The following is a 26,230-nucleotide window of genomic DNA, read 5'->3' on the forward strand; positions in this document are numbered from 1 at the left end:
TCACTTACTGTCCCCCCTGTTAATGAGCTGTATCTGAACACAATGTGTGAATCACAAGAGATGTAGAATACTACTTTACTCTTCTGCTTGGGTTATGCTCACTTACTGTCCCCCCCTGTTAATGAGCTGTATCTGAACACAATTTGTGAATCACAAGAGATGTAGAATACTACTTTACTCTTCTGCTTGGGTTATGCTCACTTACTGTCCCCCCCTGTTAATGAGCTGTATCTGAACACAATGTGTGAATCACAAGAGATGTAGAATACTACTTTACTCTTCTGCTTGGGTTATGCTCACTTACTGCCCCCCCCCTGTTAATGAGCTTTATCTGAACACAATGTGTGAATCACAAGAGATGTAGAATACTACTTTACTCTTCTGCTTGGGTTATGCTCACTTACTGCCCCCCCCCCTGTTAATGAGCTGTATCTGAACACAATGTGTGAATCACAGAGATTAGAATACTACTTTACTCTTCTGCTTGGGTTATGCTCACTTACTGTCCCCCCCTGTTAATGAGCTGTATCTGAACACAATGTGTGAATCACAAGAGATGTAGAATACTACTTTACTCTCTTCTGCTTGGGTTATGCTCACTTACTGTCCCCCCTGTTAATGAGCTGTATCTGAACACAATGTGTAATCACAAGAGATGTAGAATACTACTTTACTCTTCTGCTGGGTTTGCTCACTTACTGCCCCCCCCTGTTAATGAGCTGTATCTGAACACAATTTGTGAATCACAAGAGATGTAGAATACTACTTTACTCTTCTGCTTGGTTATGCTCACTTACTGTCCCCCCTGTTAATGAGCTGTATCTGAACACAATGTGTGAATCACAAGAGATGTAGAATACTACTTTACTCTTCTGCTTGGGTTATGCTCACTTACTGTCCCCCTGTTAATGAGCTGTATCTGAACACAATTTGTGAATCACAAGAGATGTAGAATACTACTTTACTCTTCTGCTTGGGTTATGCTCACTTACTGTCCCCCCTGTTAATGAGCTGTATCTGAACACAATTTGTGAAGTCACAAGAGATGTAGAATACTACTTTACTCTTCTGCTTGGGTTATGCTCACTTACTGTCCCCCTGTTAATGAGCTGTATCTGAACACAATGTGTGAATCACAAGAGATGTAGAATACTACTTTACTCTTCTGCTTGGGTTATGCTCACTTACTGTCCCCCCTGTTAATGAGCTGTATCTGAACACAATTTGTGAATCACAAGAGATGTAGAATACTACTTTACTCTTCTGCTTGGGTTATGCTCACTTACTGTCCCCCCTGTTAATGAGCTGTATCTGAACACAATGTGTGAATCACAAGAGATGTAGAATACTACTTACTCTTCTGCTTGGGTTATGCTCACTTACTGTCCCCCCTGTTAATGAGCCTGTATCTGAACACAATGTGTGAATCACAAGAGATGTAGAATACTACTTTACTCTTCTGCTTGGGTTATGCTCACTTACTGTCCCCCCTGTTAATGAGCTGTATCTGAACACAATGTGTGAATCACAAGAGATGTAGAATACTACTTTACTCTTCTGCTTGGGTTATGCTCACTTACTGTCCCCCCTGTTAATGAGCTGTATCTGAACACAATGTGTGAATCACAAGAGATGTAGAATACTACTTTACTCTTCTGCTTGGGGTTATGCTCACTTACTGTCCCCCCTGTTAATGAGCTGTATCTGAACACAATTTGTGAATCACAAGAGATGTAGAATACTACTTTACTCCTCCGCTTGGGTTATGCTCACTTACTGTCCCCCCTGTTAATGAGCTGTATCTGAACACAATGTGTGAATCACAAGAGATGTAGAATACTACTTTACTCTTCTGCTTGGGTTATGCTCACTTACTGTCCCCCCCTGTTAATGAGCTGTATCTGAACACAATGTGTGAATCACAAGAGATGTAGAATACTACTTTACTCTTCTGCTTGGGTTATGCTCACTTACTGTCCCCCCTGTTAATGAGCTGTATCTGAACACAATGTGTGAATCACAAGAGATGTAGAATACTACTTTACTCTTCTGCTTGGGTTATGCTCACTTACTGTCCCCCCTGTTAATGAGCTGTATCTGAACACAATGTGTGAATCACAAGAGATGTAGAATACTACTTTACTCTTCTGCTTGGGTTATGCTCACTTACTGTCCCCCCTGTTAATGAGCTGTATCTGAACACAATTTGTGAATCACAAGAGATGTAGAATACTACTTTACTCTTCTGCTTGGGTTATGCTCACTTACTGTCCCCCCTGTTAATGAGCTGTATCTGAACACAATTTGTGAATCACAAGAGATGTAGAATACTACTTTACTCTTCTGCTTGGGTTATGCTCACTTACTGTCCCCCCTGTTAATGAGCTGTATCTGAACACAATGTGTGAATCACAAGAGATGTAGAATACTACTTTACTCTTCTGCTTGGGTTATGCTCACTTACTGTCCCCCCTGTTAATGAGCTGTATCTGAACACAATTTGTGAATCACAAGAGATGTAGAATACTACTTTACTCTTCTGCTTGGGTTATGCTCACTTACTGTCCCCCCTGTTAATGAGCTGTATCTGAACACAATGTGTGAATCACAAGAGATGTAGAATACTACTTTACTCTTCTGCTTGGGTTATGCTCACTTACTGTCCCCCCTGTTAATGAGCTGTATCTGAACACAATGTGTGAATCACAAGAGATGTAGAATACTACTTTACTCTTCTGCTTGGGTTATGCTCACTTACTGTCCCCCCCTGTTAATGAGCTGTATCTGAACACAATGTGTGAATCACAAGAGATGTAGAATACTACTTTACTCTTCTGCTTGGGTTATGCTCACTTACTGTCCCCCCGGGTTAATGAGCATGTATCTGAACACAATTTGTGAATCACAAGAGATGTAGAATACTACTTTACTCTTCTGCTTGGGTTATGCTCACTTACTGTCCCTCCTGATAATGAGCTGTATCTGAACACAATGTGTGACTCACAAGAGATGTAGAATACTACTTTACTCTTCTGCTTGGGTTATGCTCACTTACTGTCCCCCCTGTTAATGAGCGGTATCTGAACACAATGTGTGAACCACAAGAGATGTAGAATACTACTTTACTCTCCTGCTTGGGTTATGCTCACTTACTGTCCCCCTGTTAATGAACTGTATCTGAACACAATGTGTGAATCACAAGAGATGTAGAATACTACTTTACTCTTCTGCTTGGGTTATGCTCACTTACTGTCCCCCTGTTAATGAGCTGTATCTGAACACAATTTGTGAATCACAAGAGATGTAGAATACTACTTTACTCTTCTGCTTGGGTTATGCTCACTTACTGTCCCCCTGTTAATGAGCTGTATCTGAACACAATTTGTGAATCACAAGAGATGTAGAATACTACTTTACTCTTCTGCTTGGGTTATGCTCACTTACTGTCCCCCCCTGTTAATGAGCTGTATCTGAACACAATGTGTGAATCACAAGAGATGTAGAATACTACTTTACTCTTCTGCTTGGGTTATGCTCACTTACTGCCCCCCCCCCCCTGTTAATGAGCTGTATCTGAACACAATGTGTGAATCACAAGAGATGTAGAATACTACTTTACTCTTCTGCTTGGGTTATGCTCACTTACTGTCCCCCCTGTTAATGAGCTGTATCTGAACACAATGTGTGAATCACAAGAGATGTATAATACTACTTTACTCTTCTGCTTGGGTTATGCTCACTTACTGCCCCCCCCCCCCCCCCCTGTTAATGAGCTGTATCTGAACACAATGTGTGAATCACAAGAGATGTAGAATATTACTTTACTCTTCTGCTTGGGTTATGCTCACTTACTGTCCCCCCTGTTAATGAGCGGTATCTGAACACAATGTGTGAATCACAAGAGATGTAGAATACTACTTTACTCTTCTGCTTGGGTTATGCTCACTTACTGTCCCCCCCTGTTAATGAGCTGTATCTGAACACAATTTGTGAATCACAAGAGATGTAGAATACTACTTTACTCTTATGCTTGGGTTATGCTCACTTACTGTCCCCCCCGTTAATGAGCTGTATCTGAACACAATGTGTGAATCACACGAGATGTAGAATACTACTTTACTCTTATGCTTGGGTTATGCTCACTTACTGTCCCCCCCGTTAATGAGCTGTATCTGAACACAATGTGTGAATCACAAGAGATGTAGAATACTACTTTACTCTCCTGCTTGGGTTATGCTCACTTACTGTCCCCCCCTGTTAATGAGCGGTATCTGAACACAATGTGTGAACCACAAGAGATGTAGAATACTACTTTACTCTCCTGCTTGGGTTATGCTCACTTACTGTCCCCCTGTTAATGAGCTGTATCTGAACACAATTTGTGAATCACAAGAGATGTAGAATACTACTTTACTCTTCTGCTTGGGTTATGCTCACTTACTGTCCCCCCCTGTTAATGAGCTGTATCTGAACACAATGTTTGAATCACAAGAGATGTAGAATACTACTTTACTCTTCTGCTTGGGTTATGCTCACTTACTGTCCCCCTGTTAATGAGCTGTATCTGAACACAATGTGTGAATCACAAGAGATGTAGAATACTACTTTACTCTTCTGCTTGGGTTTTGCTCACTTACTGTCCCCCTGTTAATGAGCTGTATCTGAACACAATATGTGAATCACAAGAGATGTAGAATACTACTTTACTCTTCTGCTTGGGTTATGCTCACTTACTGTCCCCCCTGTAAATGAGCTGTATCTGAACACAATTTGTGTATCACAAGAGATGTAGAATACTACTTTACTCTTCTGCTTGGGTTATGCTCACTTACTGTCCCCCCTGTTAATGAGCTTTATCTGAACACAATTTGTGTATCACAAGAGATGTAGAATACTACTTTACTCTTCTGCTTGGGTTATGCTCACTTACTGTCCCCCCTGTTAATGAGCTTTATCTGAACACAATGTGTGAATCACAAGAGATGTAGAATACTACTTTACTCTTCTGCTTGGGTTATGCTCACTTACTGTGCCCCTGTTAATGAGCTGTATCTGAACACAATGTGTGAATCACAAGAGATGTAGAATACTACTTTACTCTTCTGCTTGGGTTATGCTCACTTACTGTCCCCCTGTTAATGAGCTGTATCTGAACACAATGTGTGAATCACAAGAGATGTAGAATACTACTTTACTCTTCTGCTTGGGTTATGCTCACTTACTGTCCCCCTGTTAATGAGCTGTATCTGAACACAATTTGTGAATCACAAGAGATGTAGAATACTACTTTACTCTCCTGCTTGGGTTATGCTCACTTACTGTCCCCCTGTTAATGAGCTGTATCTGAACACAATGTGTGAATCACAAGAGATGTAGAATACTACTTTACTCTTCTGCTTGGGTTATGTTCACTTACTGTCCCCCCTGTTAATGAGCTGTATCTGAACACAATGTGTGAATCACAAGAGATGTAGAATACTACTTTACTCTTCTGCTTGGGTTATGCTCACTTACTGTCCCCCCTGTTAATGAGCTGTATCTGAACACAATTTGTGAATCACAAGAGATGTAGAATACTACTTTACTCTTCTGCTTGGGTTATGCTCACTTACTGTCCCCCCTGTTAATGAGCTGTATCTGAACACAATTTGTGTATCACAAGAGATGTAGAATACTACTTTACTCTTCTGCTTGGGTTATGCTCACTTACTGTCCCCCCTGTTAATGAGCTTTATCTGAACACAATTTGTGTATCACAAGAGATGTAGAATACTACTTTACTCTTCTGCTTGGGTTATGCTCACTTACTGTCCCCCCTGTTAATGAGCTGTATCTGAACACAATTTGTGAATCACAAGAGATGTAGAATACTACTTTACTCTTCTGCTTGGGTTATGCTCACTTACTGTCCCCCCTGTTAATGAGCTGTATCTGAACACAATTTGTGAATCACAAGAGATGTAGAATACTACTTTACTCTTCTGCTTGGGTTATGCTCACTTACTGTCCCCCCTGTTAATGAGCTGTTGTATCTGAACAAAATGTGTGAATCACAAGAGATGTAGAATACTACTTTACTCTTCTGCTTGGGTTATGCTCACTTACTGCCCCCCCCCCTGTTAATGAGCTGTATCTGAACACAATGTGTGAATCACACGAGATGTAGAATACTACTTTACTCTTATGCTTGGGTTATGCTCACTTACTGTCCCCCCCTGTTAATGAGCTGTATCTGAACACAATGTGTGAATCACAAGAGATGTAGAATATTACTTTACTCTTCTGCTTGGGTTATGCTCACTTACTGTCCCCCCTGTTAATGAGCGGTATCTGAACACAATGTGTGAATCACAAGAGATGTAGAATACTACTTTACTCTCCTGCTTGGGTTATGCTCACTTACTGTCCCCCCTGTTAATGAGCTGTATCTGAACACAATTTGTGAATCACAAGAGATGTAGAATACTACTTTACTCTTCTGCTTGGGTTATGCTCACTTACTGTCCCCCCTGTTAATGAGCTGTATCTGAACATAATGTGTGACTCACAAGAGATGTAGAATACTACTTTACTCTTCTGCTTGGGTTATGCTCACTTACTGTCCCCCCTGTTAATGAGCTGTATCTGAACACAATGTGTGAATCACAAGAGATGTAGAATACTACTTTACTCTTCTGCTTGGGTTATGCTCACTTACTGTCCCCCTGTTAATGAGCTGTATCCGAACACAGTTTGTGAATCACATGAGATGTAGAATACTACTTTACTCTTCTGCTTGGGTTATGCACACTTACTGCCCCCCCTGTTAATGAGCTGTATCTGAACACAATGTGTGAATCACAAAGAGATGTAGAATACTACTTTACTCTTCTGCTTGGGTTATGCTCACTTACTGTCCCCCCCTGTTAATGAGCTGTATCTGAACACCATTTGTGAATCACAAGAGATGTAGAATACTACTTTACTCTTCTGCTTGGGTTATGCTCACTTACTGTCCCCCCTGTTAATGAGCTGTATCTGAACACAAGTTGTGAATCACAAGAGATGTAGAATACTACTTTACTCTTCTGCTTGGGTTATGCTCACTTACTGCCCGCCCTGTTAATGAGCTGTATCTGAACACAATGTGTGAATCACAAGAGATGTAGAATACTACTTTACTCTTCTGCTTGGGTTATGCTCACTTACTGCCCCCCCTGTTAATGAGCTGTATCTGAACACAATTTGTGAATCACAAGAGATGTAGAATACTACTTTACTCTTCTGCTTGGGTTATGCTCACTTACTGTCCCCCTGTTAATGAGCTGTATCTGAACACAATTTGTGAATCACAAGAGATGTAGAATACTACTTTACTCTTCTGCTTGGGTTATGCTCACTTACTGCCCCCCCCCCCCCCCCCACCCCTGTTAATGAGCTGTATCTGAACACAATGTGTGAATCACAAGAGATGTAGAATACTACTTTACTCTTCTGCTTGGGTTATGCTCACTTACTGTCCCCCTGTTAATGAGCTGTAGCTGAAAACAATGTGTGACTCACAAGAGATGTAGAATACTACTTTACTCTTCTGCTTGGGTTATGCTCACTTACTGTCCCCCCTGTTAATGAGCTGTATCTGAACACAATGTGTGAGTCACAAGAGATGTAGAATACTACTTTACTCTTCTGCTTGGGTTATGCTCAAGTTTCATAAACAAACAGAAGTGCAACTATAAAATATAAAAAAAACTAACTGTAAACTGTATTGAACAAATTACCCAATATAAAAACATTAACAGTTCTCTGTTAATAATTAAAGCAAGTACCAAGTAACTCAACACAACAAAAAGCTTCTGCAGCTAGCACAGGCACAGCATAACTTAAATTTTGAAACAGGTATTGGCGCACCTCCAAACACATAAGACCACAAATTATTTCACATATTTAAACTTTTTTTTCCTTTATATTGCAAAAAATTGCCGTCATAATATTTCTTAAATTTTTCTTAAATTTTTGAATAAAAATGGGATCTAAGTCACACAATATGGCCATATTCTGTTCAGCCAGTCACCACTTACAAGGTGTCCCATAAAAGACTGGTCCTACCTATATGAAATTAGCCAAACTAAGCTACATAATGCAATATTTAATATACCAAAATAGAATTTCCAATCTCTCATCCAGACTGCATGGGATGAGGCTTCCTGGCTACATATTATTCCACATATTTTAAACTTATTTCTTAATGCTGCAAAGAACTGCCTTCCCAATATTTCTTAATACTATACAATTAGCCAATACAATTCTAATATACCAAAGAGAAATTTCCAACATTACAATACTATACCTCTCACCCAGACTGCATGGGATGAGGCTTTCTGGCTTTATATACACACAGTTAAATTACATTGTTTGGAACACACCTGAACAGGGTGGAGTGCTTTAAACCAAAGGGCTTTGGTCAGTACCCTAGTGATAAATCAGTGAGAAATTTTGATTAAGCACATCTAATAAAAGCATATGTTTTTAAAATACACATATTGTGGGAGTGCTGCCAAAGTGACCAAAAAGTCAATATAATTTTGAAACAGGTATTGCTGCACCTCCAAACACATAAGACCACAAATTATTTCACACTAGTCCTAAAGCCCGTTCACACGGGCCGTGTTGTGTTATATTTTTTTTTTTTTTCTCTCTCTCTCTCTCCTTTGTTTCACTGATCAGCTGTGCTGCCGGGTCCTCGCGCTGCTGCCGGGTGGGTGCGCGTGCGATCAGCTGCAAGAGTTTGTCTGAACTGCGCATGACGGCTTCAGACAAACTCTTGTCTTTTATAATATAGGATATTTAAACTTTTTTTTTCCTTTACATTGCAAAAAATTGCAATATAATTTAAGAAATATTATGAACGCAATTTTTTGCAATATAAAAGAAAAAAAGGAAAAAATATGTGAAATTTTGTGGTCTTATGTGTTTGGAGGTGCGGCAATACCTGTTTCAAAATTATATTTACTTTTTGGTCACTTTGGGGGCACTCCCACAATATGTGTATTTTAAAAACATATGCTTTTATTAGATGTGCTTAATAAAAATTTCTCACAGCATAATTTAAACCCATACTTATTTCTATAGGAAGAATCAATTGTTTGTTCACATATTCGAAACATTTTCGGCAACGATATTAGCACTGCTCTAGAACTTCCAAACTCAATATATACTCCTGGAGTAAAGGTTTATTAACCTGTTTTTATTTATGGTATTAAGGTTTAAACATGCAATACAGATTTAACAGATTTAACTGTTGTGGTATACAACGTGTCTATCTTAAAATTTAATAAAATTAAGTTTCGTAAATTTTACAAAAAAACAGTAATTGGATATGGATTGATTATAACACCTTGCATAAAATGTTTGTCTGCAAATTTTGATTTAGTTTTAGTCATAGTCTTTTGACTAAAATGTCATTTTGATTTAGTTTTAGTCATAGTCTTTTGACTAAAATGTCATTTTGATTTAGTTTTAGTCATAGTCTTTTGACTAAAATGTCATTTTAGTTTTAGTCGTATTTTAGTCATCAGAATCTCTTTAGTTTTATAGTCATTTTAGTCTAGTTTTAGTCGACAAAATTAACACTGGACCCATGTACTGCAATGGAGAGAAGCGTTCCTGTACCTGCCTTTCCTTAGCATTACATGGGGGGGAAATATTTTTTTGGGACTTTTTTTTTTGTTTTAATTAAAATTTAATTAAGCTTTGGCCACATATGGCAGGGTAGGCACTGCCTCCTATGAGTGCACGTCCCTGAAATTATTTATATATATATATATATATATATATATATATATATATATATATATATATATATATATATATATATATATATATATATATATATATATATATATATATATATATATATATATATACACACACACACACACACACAGTATATATATGTATATACTGTGTGTGTGTATGTGTGTGTATATATATATATATATATATATATATACATATATAATATATATATATATACACATACACACATACACAGTATATACATATATATATATATATATATATATATATATATATATTATATATATATATATATACACACACACACACAGTATATACATACATATATATATATATATATATATATATATATATATATATATATATACACACACACACAGTATATATATATATATATATATATATATATATATATATATATATATATATATATATATATATATATATATATATATATAATTACACACTATATAGGGGTCAGCGGCAGAATACAAGGAAACATTTATAGGGATCAGACGGGTAGAGGGCACTGCCAAGAGTCGCACTGTGATCTACAAACAGCTAGACTCTTAGGCTTACATGCTAAGGGGGTTCAGGGGATAGCAATGGAGGACAGGAACTGGTATAAAGGAAGGTTAGCGTAGGCTGTATGCATCCCTGAACAGTAGAGTCTTAAGGGAGTGAGGGGGAGTTTCAGGGGGTGAGAGAATGGAAGTATGTGTAGAGCTGATTTTGTTTCTGATGGAGTCAATTTTTTTATTGAAGTGGCTGGCAAAGTCTTGAGCTGACAGAGAAGTTGTATTAGGAAATGGGGGTGGGCGGAGGAGAGTATTGAAAGTGGAGAACAGACGTTTTGGGTTTGAAGAAAGATTAGAGATAAGAGTAGCGAAGTAATGTTGCTTATAGAGATTAAGGGCAGCATAGTAGGAATTCAAAATGAATTTGTAATGAAGGAAATCAGCTGAACTTCAAGATTTCCTCCAGTGCCGCTCAGAAGTACGGGGACATCTGCGTAGGTACCGTGTCAGAGGAGTATGCCAGGGTTGAGGATGAGTGTGTGATTTCCAAGCAATGGTAAGAGGGGCCAGATTGTCAAGGACCGATATAAGGGTGGAATTATAGTGGGAGATAGATTGGTCAGGGCAGGAGAAGAAGCAGATGGATGAGAGGAGAGGTTTGAGGAAATTAGCAAGCTGTTGCTGATCTAATGACATAATGCTTCTGTGAAGTTGTAGGGAGGGATGATATGTTGCACTCACTTGATATGTTGCAAGTGAGGAGATGGTGGTCAGAAAGAGGAAAAGGGGAGTTTGTGAAGTTTGAAATAGTGCATTGATAGCTAAAGATCAGGTCAAGGAAGTGACCATCTTTGTGAGTGGGAGAGTCAGTCCATTGTGACAGACCGAAAGAGGAAGTGAGTTGCAGAAGTTGTTTTGCAGAGGAGGCAGTGGGATTGTCAAGAGGGATGTTAAAATCATCAAGAATGAAGGCAGGGGTATTTGAGAAAAGGAAATAAGGTAGCCAAGCAGCCAAGTGATCTAGAAATTGAGTTGAGGAGCCAGGGGGGGTCGGTATCACTGCAACACAGTGTACACTATAGAAGGTTATTCCACACTATATAGAGGTCAGTACACACTATAGAAGTCACTACACACTATACAAGGTTATTACACACTATAGAAGGTTATTTCACACTATGCAGGGGTCAGTGTACACTAGAGAAAGTTATTACACACTATATAGGGGTCAGTACACACAATAGAAGGTTATTACACACTATATAGGGATCACTACACACTATAGAAGGTTATTACATACTATATAGGGGTCAGTACACACTATAGAAGGTTATTACACACTATATAGGGATCACTACACACTATAGAAGGATATTACACACTATATAGGGGTCAGTGAATAGAATAAGTATATTCCTTCTCAGTTTATATATGTACAAGCCATGTATATGCTTTAAGCATATGGAAATATATAAGATGTGTATAAACAATTACTCTAGGCACCATTTGATCTGCAGTATTCAGGCACTAGGAAGTTAATGGAGGAGGGATTATAAAACACCTGTGCAGGTACTACAGACCAAGAAGACATTGAGAACATTATGTTCTAACGGACGAAATGGACATTGCATGATCTGTTCGTATTTCTTCTGGGGATGGGGATGAGGTCTCCAGTCTTTCCTGGGCACCCTTGAAGCGGTGCAGAGGTTCCCGTGATTTTTTTGTGGTTTCCATGGGGAATATCAATACAAGTGCACTAGCATACAGAGCGCACAGCGTGAAGAACGTAACAAGCTTGGTGTGGAACGTTGGGACGGAGAAGAGCATGGAGCGTTTACAGGTGGATTCTAAGTCAGTGCACACTATAGAAGGTTATTACACACTATATAGAGGTCACATCATACTATATAGGGGTCAGTGCACACTATAGAAGGTTATTACACACTATATAGAGGTCAGTACACACTATAGAAGGTTATTACACACTATATAGAGGTCAGTACACACTATATAGAAGGTTATCACACACTGTATAGGGGTCAGTGCACACTATAGAAGGTTATAACACACTGTATAGGGTTCACTGCACACTATATAGGGGTCAGTGCACACTATAGGTTATTAGACACTATATAGGGGGTCAGTGCACACCATAGGTTATTACACACTATATAGGGGTCAGTGCACACCATAGGTTATTACACACTATATAGGGGTCAGTGCACACCATAGGTTATTACACACTATATAGGGGTCAGTGCACACCATAGGTTATTACACACTATATAGGGGTCAGTGCACACTATAGGGTATTACACACTATATAGGGGTCAATGCACACCATAGGTTATTACACACTATATAGGGGTCAGTGCACACCATAGGTTATTACACACTATATAGGGGTCAGTGCACACCATAGGTTATTACACACTATATAGGGGTCAGTGCACACCATAGGTTATTACACACTATATAGGGGTCAGTGCACACCATAGGTTATTACACACTATATAGGGGTCAGTGCACACCATAGGTTATTACACACTATATAGGGGTCAGTGCACACCATAGGTTATTACACACTATATAGGGGTCAGTGCACACCATAGGTTATTACATACTATATAGGGGTCAGTGCACACCATAGGTTATTACACACTATATAGGGGTCAGTGCACACCATAGGTTATTACACACTATATAGGGGTCAGTGCACACCATAGGTTATTACACACTATATAGGGGGTCAGTGCACACCATAGGTTATTACACACTATATAGGGGTCAGTGCACACTATAGAAGGTTATTACACACTATATAGGGGGTCAGTGCACACCATAGGTTATTACACACTATATAGGGGTCAGTGCACACCATAGGTTATTACACACTATATAGGGGTCAGTGCACACCATAGGTTATTACACACTATATAGGGGTCAGTGCACACCATAGGTTATTACACACTATATAGGGGTCAGTGCACACTATAGAAGGTTATTACACACTATATAGGGGTCAGTGCACACCATAGGTTATTACACACTATATAGGGGTCAGTGCACACCATAGGTTATTACACACTATATAGGGGTCAGTGCACACCATAGGTTATTACACACTATATAGGGGTCAGTGCACACCATAGGTTATTACATACTATATAGGGGTCAGTGCACAGCATAGGTTATTACACACTATATAGGGGTCAGTGCACACCATAGGTTATTACACACTATATAGGGGTCAGTGCACACCATAGGTTATTACACACTATATAGGGGTCAGTGCACACCATAGGTTATTACACACTATATAGGGGTCAGTGCACACCATAGGTTATTACACACTATATAGGGGTCAGTGCACACCATAGGTTATTACACACTATATAGGGGTCAGTGCACACCATAGGTTATTACACACTATATAGGGGTCAGTGCACACTATAGAAGGTTATTACACAAGAAAAGAGACTCACGCGGTTCGGTTGCTATGGTTACCTGAGGTCAAAATGCTGCGCATGCGCACGGGTTACAGGAATTCTTAGTTTTGGACTTGCAGCCGAACACTGGTTCCGTTTTAAAACAAACGTACCGTCGCGCCTGCGCACAACAATGGGACTTGTGCATGAACTTCTCTTATTTGCATGAAGAGCGCATGCGTGTTTGTTTATTTATTTTACAAAAGCTGCGTGTACGATACGCTTACGCACTGTCGTTTGGTTTACTAGACGCATGCGCGCTGTGTCGTAGGTGTATTAGACGCACGCGCGCGCTGTGTCGTAGGTGTATTAGACGCATGCGCGCTGTGTGCAGCTGTTGCTAAGCAGTAAGAAGCTGTGAGAGGTAATGATGTGACCGCCGTGTGTATCGTGTCCGTCAGTGTTTTACTTTGTGTGTTTGTTACTGTGTGTGTTTGTTACTGTGTGTGTTTGTGTTACTGTGTGTTTGTGTTACTGTGTGTGTTTGTGTTACTGTGTTTGTTTGTGTTTGTGTTACTGTGTGTGTGTGTGTTACTGTGTGTGTTTGTGTTACTGTGTGTTTGTGTTACTGTGTGTGTTTGTGTTACTGTGTTTGTTTGTGTTTGTGTTACTGTGTGTGTGTGTGTTACTGTGTTTGTGTTACTGTGTGTTTGTGTTACTGTGTGTGTTTGTGTTACTGTGTTTGTTTGTGTTTGTGTTACTGTGTGTGTGTGTTACTGTGTTTGTGTTACTGTGTGTGTTTGTTACTGTGTGTGTTTGTGTTACTGTGTGTGTTTGTGTTACTGTGTGTGTTTGTGTTACTGTGTTTGTTTGTGTTTGTGTTACTGTGTGTGTGTGTTACTGTGTTTGTGTTACTGTGTGTGTGTGTTACTGTGTGTGTTTGTGTTACTGTGTTTGTTTGTGTTTGTGTTACTCTGTGTGTTTGTGTTACTGTGTGTGTTTGTGTTACTGTGTGTGTTTGTGTTACTGTGTGTTTGTGTTACTGTGTGTGTTTGTGTTACTGTGTTTGTTTGTGTTTGTGTTACTGTGTTTGTGTTACTGTGTGTGTTTGTGTTACTGTGTGTGTTTGTGTTACTGTGTGTGTTTGTGTTACTGTGTGTGTTTGTGTTGCTGTGGTGTTTGTGTTGCTGTGGTGTTTGTGTTGCTGTGGTGTTTGTGTTGCTGTGGTGTTTGTGTTGCTGTGGTGTTTGTGTTGCTGTGTGTTTGTGTTGCTGTGTGTTTGTGTTACTGTGTGTTACTGTGTGTGTGTGTTACTGTGTGTGTGTGTTACTGTGTGTGTTACTGTGTGTGTGTGTTACTGTGTGTGTGTGTTACTGTGTGTGTGTGTTACTGTGTGTGTGTGTTACTGTGTGTGTGTTTTTTACTGTGTGTGTTACTGTGTGTGTGTTACTGTGTGTTACTGTGTGTGTGTTACTGTGTGTTACTGTGTGTGTGTTACTGTGTGTGTGTTACTGTGTGTGTGTTACTGTGGTGTGTTACTGTGGTGTGTTACTGTGGTGTGTTACTGTGGTGTGTTACTGTGTATGTTTGTGTTGCTGTGGTGTTTGTGTTGCTGTGGTGTTTGTGTTGCTGTGGTGTTTGTGTTGCTGTGGTGTTTGTGTTGCTGTGGTGTTTGTGTTGCTGTGGTGTTTGTGTTGCTGTGTGTGTGTTTGTGTTGCTGTGTGTGTGTGTTTGTTACTGTGTGTTACTGTGTTTGTGTTACTGTGTTTGTGTTACTGTGTTTGTGTTACAGTGTGTATGTTTGTGTTACAGTGTGTGTTTGTGTTACAGTGTGTGTTTGTGGTACTGTGTTTGTGTTACAGTGTGTGTCACTATGTGTGTGTCTTTTACTGTGCCTGTGTATCGCTAGGTGTGTGTCTGTGTTTGTCACTAGGTGTGTTTCTGTGTCACTAGGTGTGTGTGTGTTACTGTGTGTGTGTGTTACTGTGTGTGTCACTAGGTGTGCGTGTGTTACTGCGTGTGTCTGTTACTGTGTGTGTTACTGTGTTTGTGTCACTGTGTGGGTCACTTGGTGTGTGTTACATTGTGTGTCACTAGTTGTGCGTCTGTGTTACTATGTGTTTCACTAGGTGTGTGTGTGTTACTGTGTGTGTCTTTACTGTGCCTGTGTATCACTAGGTGTGTTTATGTGTGTCACTAGGTGTTACTGTTTGTGTGTGTTACTGTGTCTGCGTCACTAGGTGTGTGTCTGCGTCACTAGCTGTGTTACATTGTGTCACTAGTTGTGCGTCTGTGTGTTACTATGTGTTTCACTAGCTGTGTGTTACTGTGTGTGTTTGTTACTTTGTGTTTGTGTGTTACTGTGTGTGTCACTAGGTGTCTGTGTTACTGTGTGTCACACTAGGTCTGTGTGTGTGTTTCACTATGTGTGTGTTAGTGTGTTACTGTTTGTCACTAGGTGTGCGTTACATTGTGTGTTACTATGTGTTTCACTAGGTGTGTGTCTGTGTGTTTCACTAGGTTTGTATTTGTGTGTCACTAGGTGTGTGTTACTGTGTGTCTGTTACTGTGTGTGTTACACTGTGTCACTAGTTTGTCTGTGTGTTACTATGTGTTTCACTAGGTGAGTGTCTGTGTAACTGTGTGTGTGTCACTATGTGTGTGTGTCTGTGTGTCACTAGGTGTGTTACTGTGTGTTTGTGTGCTTCTGTGTGTCACTAGTGCGCCTGTGTGTTACTATTTGTTTCACTAGGTGTGTGTCTGTGTTACTATGTCTGTGTGTCACTAGGTGTGTTACTGTGTCTGTGTGTCACCAGGTGTGTGTCTGTGTGTGTTACTGTGTGTCACTAGGTATGTTACTGTTTGTGTGTCATTAGGTGTGTTGGTGTCACGGTGTGTTGGTGTGTCACTAGGTGTGTTACTGTGCGTGTCACTAGGTGTGCATTTGCGTGTCACTAGGTGTTACTGTGTGTGTTACATTGTGTGTCTCTAGTGCGCCTGTGTGTTACTATGTATTTCACTAGGTGTGTGTCTGTGTGTCACTAGGTGTGTGTTACTGTGTCTGTGTGTCACCAGGTGTGTGTTACTAGGTATGTTACTGTTTGTGTGTCATTAGGTGTGTGTTGGTGTGTCACTGTGTGTTAGTGTGTCACTAGGTGTGCTTGTGTGTGTCTGTGAGTTGGTGTGTGTTAGTGTGTCACTAGGTGTGTGTTACTAGATGTGTGTGTGCCACTAGGTGTGTTACTGTGTGTGTCACTAGGTGTGTGTGTGTGTGTGTTAGTCTTAGTGTGTCAATAGGTGTGTGTCTGTTAATGTGTGTGTGAGTTACTGTGTGTTTCACTAGGTGTGTGTTAGTGTGTCACTAGGTGTGTGTTACTAGATGTGTCACTGCGTGTTAGTATGTTACTGTCTGTGTCACTAGGTGTTTGTGTCACTAGGTGTGTTGCTGTGTGTCACTAGGTGTGCATCTGTGTTATACTATGTGTTTCACTAGGTGTTTGTTACTGTGTCTGTGTGTCACTAGGTGTGTGTGTGTTACTGTGTGTGTCACTAGGTGTGTGTGTGTCACTAGGTGTGCGTCTGTTACTGTGTGTTTGTGTCACTAGTTGTGCGCCTGTGTGTTACTATGTGTTTCACTAGGTGTGTGTCTGTGTGTTACTGTGTGTGTAACTTGGTGTGTGTTACTGTTTGTGTGTCACTAGGTGTGTTACTGTGTGTGTGTTACTGTGTGTGTCACTAGGTGTTACTGTGTGTGTGTGTGTGTTACTGTGTGTCTAGGTGTGTGTTACTGTGTGTGTTTGTGTGTCACTAGGTGTGTTACTGTGTGTTACTGTGTGTGTGTCACTAGGTGTGTTACTGTGTGTGTGTCACTAGGTGTGTTACTGTGTGTGTCACTAGGTGTGCTTTGCGTGTCACTAGGTGTGTGTCACTAGGTGTTACTGTGTGTGTTACATTGTGTGTCACTAGTGCGCCTGTGTGTTACTATGTGTTTCACTAGGTGTGTGTCTGTGTGTCACTAGGTGTGTGTTACTGTGTCTGTGTCACCAGGTGTGTGTTACTAGGTATGTTACTGTTTGTGTGTCACCAGGTGTGTGTTACTGTGTGTCACTATGTTTGTGTGTGTTACATTGTGTGTCACTAGTGCGCCTGTGTGTTACTATGTGTTTCACTAGGTGTGTGTCTGTGTTACTGTGTCTGTGTGTCACTAGGTGTGTTACTGTGTCTGTGTGTTACTGTGTGTGTATTTGTGTGTTACTGTGTGTCCCTAGATGTGTGTTAATGTGTGTGTGTGTCACTAGGTGTGCGTTACATTGTGTCACTAGTGCGCCTGTGTGTTACTTTGTGTTTCACTAGGTGTGTGTTAGTGTGTGTTAGTGTGTGTTACAGTGTGTCACCAGGTGTGTTACTGTGTGTGTCACTAGGTGTGTGTTACTGTGTGTGTAACTAGGTGTGTGTTACTGCCTGTGTGTTACTGTGTGTCTGTGTGTGTCACTAGATGTGTTACTGTGTGTCACTAGGTGTGTTACTGTGTGTCACTAGGTGTGTGTCTGTGTGTGTCACTAGGTGTGCTTTGCGTGTCACTAGGTGTGTGTCACTAGGTGTTACTGTGTGTGTTACATTGTGTGTCACTAGTGCGCCTGTGTGTTACTATGTGTGTCACCAGGTGTGTTACTGTGTGTCACTATGTTTGTGTGTGTTACTGTGTGTCACTAGGTATGTTGCTGTTTGTGTGTGTCATTAGGTGTGTGTTGGTGTGTCACTGTGTGTTAGTGTGTCACTAGGTGTGCTTGTGTGTGTCTGTGAGTTACTGTGTGTTTCACTAGGTGTGTGTGCCACTAGGTGTGTTACTGTTTGTGTGTCACTAGGTGTGTGTGTTACAGTGTCTTAGAGTGTCACTAGATGTGCTTCTGTGTGTCAATAGGTGTGTGTCTGTGAGTTACTGCGTGTTTCACTAGGTTTGAGTTTGTGTGTCACTAGGTGCGTGTTACTTTGTCACTAGGTGTGTTACTGTTTGTGTCACTAGGTGTGTCACTGTGTGTTACTGTGTGTGTCACTAGGTGTGTGCCTGTTGCTGTGTGTGTCTGTGAGTTACTGTGTGTTTCACTAGGTGTGCGTGTGTGTTACTAGATGTGTGTATGTTAGTGTGTGTGTCACTAGGTGTGTGTCACTAGGTGTGTGTTTGTGTGTTACTGTTTGTGTCTTTAGGTGTGTGTAACTGTGTTAGTTTTTCACTAGGTGTGTGTCTGTTACTGTGTTTCACTAGGTGTGTCAGTGTGTTACTGTGTGTGTCACTAGGTTTGTTACTGTGTGTGTGTGTTAATGAGTTTCACTTGGTATGCGTTTGTGTGTCACTAGGTGTTTGTCTGTTACTGTGTGTGTGTCTATGTTACTGGGTGTGTCACTAGGTGTGTTATATTCTGCATCACTATCTGTTTCACTAGGTGTGTCTGTTACTGTGTCTGTGTGTTACTGTCTGTGTGTTAGTGTGTGTCTGTGTCACTAGGTGTGTCACTATGTTTGTCTGTGTTACTGTGTGTGTTACTGTTTGCGTGTCACTAGGTGTGTGTCTGTGTGTTACTGTATTTTACTGTGTTTGTGTGTAATTAGTTGTCTGTGTCACTAGGTGTTTGCGTGTCTGTCACTAGGTGTGTGTCTTTGTTACTGTGTGTCAGTAGATTGTGTCTATGTTTTACCTAGTGTGTGTGTGTCTGTGGTAATGTTTGTCTGTCACTAGGTGTGTGTTACTGTATGTTACTGTGTGGCACTAGGTGTGTGTGTATCAATAGGTGTGTGTGTGTGTGTGTGTGTGTACCACTTGGTTTTGTGAACTCATAACCACATCACACCCTGTACCCCTCTGTCACTCCCATACCCACATCACACCAGACCCCTGTACCCTTTTGTCATCCCACATCAGTTCAGATAGTTGCCCCTGTTGCCCCTCTTTTGGGCAGACCAGACAACTATCCCTGCAGCCCCTTCTGTCACACATATCTACATCATATTAGAACCCTGTCCCTGCAGCCTATCTGTAAAGCACATACCCACACCAGATCAGGCCCCTGCAGCCTCTTCTGTCACACATATCTACATCATATCAGAACCCTGTCCCTGCAGCGCATCTGTAAAGCACATACCCACATCAGATCAGGCCCCTGCAGCCCCTTCTGTCACACATATCTACATCATATCAGAACCCTGTCCCTGCAGCCCATCTGTAAAGCACATACCCACATCAGATCAGGCCCCTGCTGCCCCTTCTGTCACACATATCTACATCATATCAGAATCCTGTCCGTGCAGCCCATCTGTAAAGCACATACCCACACCAGATCAGGCCCCTGCAGCCTCTTCTGTCACACATATGTACATCATATCAGAATCCTGTCCGTGCAGCCCATCTGTAAAGCACATACCCACATCAGATCAGGCCCCTGCAGCCCCTTCTGTCACACATATCTACATCATATCAGAATCCTGTCCCTGCAGCCCATCTGTAAAGCACATACCCACACCAGATCAGGCCCCTGCAGCCCCTTCTGTCACACATATCTACATCATATCAGAACCCTGTCCGTGCAGCCCATCTGTAAAGCACATACCCACATCAGATCAGGCCCCTGCAGCCCCTTCTGTCACACATATCTACATCATATCAGAATCCTGTCCCTGCAGCCCATCTGTAAAGCACATACCCACATCAGATCAGGTCCCTGCAGCCCCTTCTGTCACTCATCTTCATCTTATCAGAACCCTGTCCGTGCAGCCCATCTGTAAAGCACATACCCACACCAGATCAGGCCCCTGCAGCCCCTTCTGTTACACATATCTACATCATATCAGAACCCTGTCCCTGCAGCTCATCTGTAAAGCACATGTCCATGCAGCCCATCTGTAAAGCATATACCCACATCAGATCAGGCCCGTGCAGCCCCTTCTGTCACACTAACATGCCAGTTAGTTTAACTTCAGTAGTAGGGAAATTAATAGAAAGCCTCTTAAAAGAAAGAATTATGACTTACATAAAGACAAACCATTTAGAGGACCAAAATCAGCATGGTTTTACGTCAGGGAGATCATGTCAGACTAACCTAACTGTCTTCTTTGATTATGCAACAAAAGTATTAGACAAGGGTGGAGCAGTTGATGTAGCATATCTAGATTTCAGCAAAGCATTTGACACTGTCCCACAACACAAACTAATTCACAAACTGTATCTCCTTGGTCTAGACTCAAACATTTTGAACTGGGTTGAATGCTGGCTTAAGGACAAAAAACAAAGTGTCTTAGTAAATGGAGTACATTCAACAGAGAGGGGGTGTTACTAGTGGTGTTCCTCAGGGGTCAGTTCTGGGGCCTGTTTTGTTTAACATATTTATCTGTGATATCAGCAAAGATCTACAGGGGAAAGTATGTCTGTTTGCAGATGATACAAAAAATTGTTACAGAGTGGATGTTCCAGGGGGGTAGACAAAATGAGAAGTGATATACAACAATTGGAGGATTGGACAAATGACTGGGATCTAAAGTTTAACACAGCAAAGTGTAAAATTATGCATTTAGGTAATAAAAATCCAAATGTTAATTACAGACTCAATGACACTTTACTGACTGTTACAGATGAGGAACAGGACTTAGGAATTATTATTTCAGAATTCAGATGATTTAAAACTGAAAAGCACACTGGTCTAAAAGAGGCTGCTTCCGGGTGGTAAATCGCCATAGAACAAGCCACTGAGCTGTTGTTCGTTCCTGGTAGAGCGCTTCTCTCTTTGTATGCAAATTATTATGACCCTGGGGAAGTCTCCCTATGGGTGATGGGGGAAACCAGACGTGGACTCCTTGCCCAGTGTGCTTAGAGGAATGTGGCTGCACCTCACTGACGAGGCCCATAGGAGGCCGAAATGAACGTCTGGGGTTGTCATGTTCCTTGCTCGGAGGAGAATTGCCTGGTATTTCGGGCCTGGACTGACCTTACCTGGCGGGATCAGACTGATATACTTCAGGAAAGTTTTCTTCTGTGAAAAGCACACTGGTCTAAAAGAGGCTGCTTCCAGGTGGTAAATCGTCATAGAACAAGCCACTGAGCTGTTGTTCGTTCCTGGTAGAGCGCTTCTCTCTTTGTATGCAAATTATTATGACCCTGGGGAAGTCTCTCCCTATGGGTGATGGGGGAAACCAGACGTGGACTCCTTGCCCAGTGTGCTTAGAGGAATGTGGCTGCACCTCACTGACGAGGCCCATAGGAGGCCGAAACGATAGTCTGGGGTTGTCATGTTCCTTGTTCAGAGGAGAATTGCCTGGTATTTCGGGGCTGGACTGACCTTACCTGGCGGGATCAGACTGATATACTTCAGGAAAGTTTTCTTCTGTGAAAAGCACACTGGTCTAAAAGAGGCTGCTTCCGGGTGGTAAATCGCCATAGAACAAGCCACTGAGCTGTTGTTCGTTCCTGGTAGAGCGCTTCTCTCTTTGTATGCAAATTATTATGACCCTGGGGAAGTCTCCCTATGGGTGATGGGGGAAACCAGACGTGGACTCCTTGCCCAGTGTGCTTAGAGGAATGTGGCTGCACCTCACTGACGAGGCCCATAGGAGGCCGAAACGATCGTCTGGGGTTGTCATGTTCCTTGTTCAGAGGAGAATTGCCTGGTATTTCGGGGCTGGACTGACCTTACCTGGCGGGATCAGACTGATATACTTCAGGAAAGTTTTCTTCTGTGAAAAGCACACTGGTCTAAAAGAGGCTGCTTCCGGGTGGTAAATCGCCATAGAACAAGCCACTGAGCTGTTGTTCGTTCCTGGAAGAGCGCTTCTCTCTTTGTATGCGATTTAAAACTTAGTAAGCAATGTAGTAATGCAGTGAGTATGGCTAGCAGAATGCTTGGATGTATTGGTAGAGGTATTTGCAGCAGAAATAGTAAGGTTCTTATGCCACTTTATAGATCATTAGTTAGGCCTCATCTTGAGTATTGTGTGCAGTTCTGGAGGCCATGGGGGTTAGTTATCAAGCAGTCAACCTCAAATACGCTGGAATTCCTCAGCGTATTTGTGGCGAGGCTGATTCGCCTTAGTTATCAAGCCCTAGATACCGGCAAAAGTAGAATTTTGTGACGTAAGCTTCGATCCGCCAGACTCAGTCCTACACAGATCGATTCTTACGTCAATCCAGATGTTCCGCACACAAGTGCGGCACAATCTGACTACTTTTGCTAGTTATCAAAAACCTAGCAGGTACGCTCGGCACTTTTCCGGCCCAGCGTACCTGGATTTCAATCCACCGCCCTGGAGGCGGCGGATCCCATAGAAATCAATGGGAGTCTGACCATAGCGAAAGTTCATGTTCGCTACTGCCCGACATCCCATTGATTCCTATGGTAAAACTCTGCACCTAACATGTACCCTGAGTCTAAACACCCCTAATCTGCCCCCCCCCCTACACCGCCGCAATTAAATAAAGTTATTACCCCCTAAACCGCCGCTCCCAGAGCCCACCGCCACTCTAATAAACTGATTAACCCCTAAACCGCCGCTCCTGGAGCCCACCGCAAGCTATAATATATGTATTAACCCCTAAACCGTCGCTCCCAGACCCCGCCGCCACCTACATGATACCTATTAACCCCTATCCTGCCCCCCACGACACCGCCGCAACTGTAATAAAATTATTAACCCCTAAACCTAAGTCTAACACTAACCCTAACACCCCCCTAACTTAAATATTAATTAAATAAATCTAAATAATATTTATCTTATTAAATAAATTAATCCTATTTAAAACTAAATACTTACCTTTAAAATAAACCCTAATATAGCTATAATATAAATAATAATTATACTGTAGCTATCTTTAGGATTTATTTTTATTTTACAGGCAACTTTCAATTTATTTTACCTAGGTACAATAGCTATTAAATAGTTATTAACTATTTAATAGCTAGCTAGCTAAAATAAAGAGAAATTTACCTGTAAAATAAAAACGAACCTAAGTTACAATTACACCTAAAACTACACTATCATTAAATAAATTATTCCTATTTAAAACTAAATACTTACCTGTAAAATAAACCCTAAGATAGCAACAATATAATTAATAATTACATTGTAGCTATTTTAGGATTTATATTTATTTAACAGGTAACTTTGTTTTTATTTTAGCTAGTTGGTTAATAACTATTCTATTTAATAACTACCTAGCTAAAAGAAATACAAAATTACCTGTAAAATAAATCCTAACCTAAGTTACAATTAAACCTAACACTACACTATCATTAAATTAATTAAATAAATTGCCTACAAATAACTACAATTAAATAAACTAAAGTACAAAAAATAAAAAAAATAAGTTACAAACATTTAAAACATATTACAACAATTTTAAGCTACTTACACCTAATCTAAGCCCCCTAATAAAATAACAAAGCCCCCCAAAATAAATAAATGCCCTACCCTATTCTAAATTAAAAAGTTCAAAGCTCTTTTACCTTACCAGCCCTTAAAAGGGCCTTTTGCGGGGCATGCCCCAAAGAATTCAGCTCTTTTGCCTGTAAAAGAAAAATACAACCCCCCAACATTAAAACCCCCCTTAAAAAACCTAACACTACCCCCCTGAAGATCATCCTACCTTGAGTTGTCTTCAGCCAGCCGACCATCGATGGAACCGAAGAGGAGATCCGGAGCGGCAGAAGTCATCAATCCTATTGGCTGATCCAATCAGATTGAGCTTGCATTCTATTGGCTTTTCCGATCAGCCAATAGAATGCAAGCTCAATCTGATTGGCTTATTCAATCAGCCAATCAGATTTTTCCTTCCTTAATTCCGATTGGCTGATAGAATCCTATCAGCCAATCAGAATTGAAGGGACGCCATCTTGGATGACGTCCCTTAAAGGAATATCCATTCGTCGGTAGTCGTCGGGAAGAAGAGGATGGCTCCGCATCGGCTCGTCTGAAGATGGCTCCGCTCCGCTCCGGATGGATGAAGATTGAAGACGCTGCTTGGAAGATGACATCGCCCGGATGGAAGATTTCTTCAGCGCCCCTTGGATGATGACTTCTGCCGCTCCAGATCTCCTCTTCGGTTCCATCGATGGTCGGCTGGCTGAAGACGACTCAAGGTAGGGAGATCTTCAGGGGGGTAGTGTTAGGTTTTTTTAAGGGGGGTTTGGGTTAGATTAGGGGTATGTGGGTGGTGGGTTTTAATGTTGGGGGGGTGTATTTTTCTTTTACAGGCAAAAGAGCTGAATTCTTTGGGGCATGCCCCGCAAAAGGCCCTTTTAAGGGCTGGTAAGGTAAAAGAGCTTTGAACTTTTTAATTTAGAATAGGGTAGGGAATTTTTTTATTTTGGGGGGCTTTGTTATTTTATTAGGGGGCTTAGATTAGGTGTAAGTAGCTTAAAATTGTTGTAATATGTTTTAAATGTTTTTAACTTATTTTTTTTATTTTTTGTACTTTAGTTAGTTTATTTAATTTAATTGTAGTTATTTGTAGCTAATTTATTTAATTAATGTAATGATAGTGTAGTGTTAGGTTTAATTGTAACTTAGGTTAGGATTTATTTTACAGGTATTTTTGTATTTATTTTAGCTAGGTAGTTATTAAATAGTTAATAACTATTTAATAACTATTCTAACTAGCTAAAATAAATACCAAGTTACCTGTAAAATAAATATAAATCCTAAAATAGCTACAATGTAATTATTAATTACATTGTAGCTATCTTAGGGTTTATTTTACAGGTAAGTATTTAGTTTTAAATAGGATTAATTTATTTAAGTATAGTGTAGTGTTAGGTGTAATTGTAACTTAGGTTAGTTTTTATTTTACAGGTAAATTTGTCTTTATTTTAACTAGGTAGTTATTAAATAGTTAATAACTATTTAATAGCTATTGTACCTAGTTAAAATAAATTGAAAGATGCCTGTAAAATAAAAATAAATCCTAAGATAGCTACAATATAATTATTATTTATATTGTAGCTATATTAGGGTTTATTTTAAAGGTAAGTATTTAGTTTTAAATAGGATTAATTTATTTAATAAGAGAAATATTATTTAGATTTATTTAATTAATATTTAAGTTAGGGGGGTTTTAGGGTTAGTGTTAGACTTAGGTTTAGGGGTTAATAATTTTATTACAGTGGCGGCGGTGTAGGGGGGGCAGGATAGGGGTTAATACATTTATTATAGGTGGCGACGGTGTAGGGTGGGCAGATTAGGGGTTAATAAGTTTAATATAGGTTGCGACGAGGTCCGGGATCGTCCGGATAGTGGTTAATAAATTTATTATAGAGGGCGGCGGTATTGGGGGGGGGGCAGGATAGGGGTTACTAGGTATAATGTAGGTGGCGGCGGTTTAGGGATTAATACATTTATAAGAGTTGCTGCGGGGTCTAGGAGCGGCGGTTTAGGGGTTAATAACTTTATTGAGTGGCGGGGGGCGCCGGTATAGGGGGTAGAACAGTGTAGTTAGTGTGGGTGCTTAGT

The 26,230-nt window shown here is 40.6% G+C and overlaps 2 protein-coding genes across 2 annotated transcripts in view; one reads left to right on the forward strand and one right to left on the reverse strand.

The window, feature by feature from the left end:
- The window catches only part of NME6 (NME/NM23 nucleoside diphosphate kinase 6), a 150,622-nt gene extending 136,647 nt beyond the window's left edge, over window positions 1-13,975 (reverse strand). Inside the window, exon 1 of the mRNA XM_053716304.1 lies at window positions 13,824-13,975. The gene's annotated coding sequence lies outside the window, so the exon portion shown is untranslated. The remainder of the gene's footprint in view (window positions 1-13,823) is intronic.
- Window positions 13,976-14,038: 63 nt separating this feature from the next.
- LOC128662523 (rab-like protein 2A) overlaps window positions 14,039-26,230 on the forward strand; it is a gene marked incomplete in the record, with an annotated part of 306,732 nt that continues 294,540 nt past the window's right edge. The window contains 1 exon segment of the mRNA XM_053716303.1: window positions 14,039-14,168.

The sequence above is a fragment of the Bombina bombina genome, chromosome 6 (assembly GCF_027579735.1).
Source record: "Bombina bombina isolate aBomBom1 chromosome 6, aBomBom1.pri, whole genome shotgun sequence".
Lineage (NCBI taxonomy): Eukaryota > Metazoa > Chordata > Amphibia > Anura > Bombinatoridae > Bombina > Bombina bombina.